The 1,292-nt window shown below is 30.0% G+C and overlaps 1 protein-coding gene across 1 annotated transcript in view; it reads left to right on the top strand.

Moving 5' to 3' along the window:
- The window catches only part of STK31 (serine/threonine kinase 31), a 178,608-nt gene that overhangs the window by 22,379 nt on the left and 154,937 nt on the right, over window positions 1–1,292 (top strand). The gene's annotated exons all lie outside the window — the stretch shown is intronic.

Below are 1,292 nucleotides of genomic sequence, written 5' to 3' on the forward strand. Positions count from 1 at the left end.
GAGCTAGGCTGATGCCATGGCACTCTAGCCCGGGCAACATAGTGAAATTCTGTCTCAAAAAAAAAAAAAAAGTAAAAAAAAAAAGTGCCAAATAATTTTGCTTTCTTTTTCTCTTTGTAGATTTACGGTGGATTATTTTCTGAAGATAAGTGTTGGTACAGATGCAAAGTACTGAAAATCATCAGCGATGAAAAGGCAAGAAATAAGTGTTCAGTTTTTTTTCTTTAAGGAATATTTATTTTGGTTCCAAAATTTGATGCTTATTTAGCTCTTCATTGCTTATTCATAGTCATAATAAGATGTGGTTCATTGAACTTGTAAATTGATTAAACATACTTTTTCCCCCTAATGAGCACAAAAGAAATTAATTGCTTAAAAACAGATGAGATTTGGGAATCTCTGAATTTAAATTTTAATATAATCACCCGAGATTGTCCAAAAATAGATTATATAATTTGTAGATTATTTTTGGTGACTAGTTGGTTCTTTATATCTTAGTCCTTAATAATTATGCTTGGTTCTTGCTCATGAGTAACTTTTACAAGTTCATTCTATTATGATTGATGAGTAGGAAAACTCGATTGATCCTGAAGTTGGGTGTATCTTTTACTTAATTGATGTGAGTATTATTAATAATAAAGATTGGCTCCCTATTTTGTCATGCCTGGATTAGATGTGATAAATTTTCTTTGTGTTAAGCCATTTCATTTTTTTACATTGTGAATATTTTACATGGGAAGATTTTTTTAAGGAGATTTGGGGAAATGGAATTCTGAATAGCTGTTTGATGACAATTGCACACTGCAGGCTATGTAAAAGCATCTCTGTTACAGTTGCCTTTAGTGTTTTTTCTATGTCTGCTTTCTGGATTTAAAATATGTTACATGTGTTTTGTAAAATTTTTTTGGGATAATGTGAGGGATGAAACAATTTGATTAGTACTCTGAATATCTTTTTGTTTTTAAAACTCATTATTTATTACCATCCTAGGTAATGGTTTCATCTTAGTGAGATAGACCTTACTAATAGACCTTTTCCCCATGATTTGACAACTGGAGATGATATTTTGCATTTGCTTTTGGGTTGGCTTTAACTTTTTAAATTAAGGGATAAGATGACATTTGACCTTGTAATGAACTATTTTTCTTTTTTAATCTTTTAAACAGATACAGAGTTGGAGGTAAGGGTGAATTTGATTCGTTTCCAAGGTTTAGCTGCAATGGATTTAATTTTATCAAAGTTAGTTTGATAACTTTGCCTTTCTTTTTTTTTTTTTTTTTTTTTTGTTACAG

Source organism: Propithecus coquereli, unplaced genomic scaffold (assembly GCF_000956105.1).
Source record: "Propithecus coquereli isolate 6110/MARCELLA unplaced genomic scaffold, Pcoq_1.0 Scaffold156, whole genome shotgun sequence".
NCBI classification, from domain to species: Eukaryota; Metazoa; Chordata; class Mammalia; order Primates; family Indriidae; genus Propithecus; species Propithecus coquereli.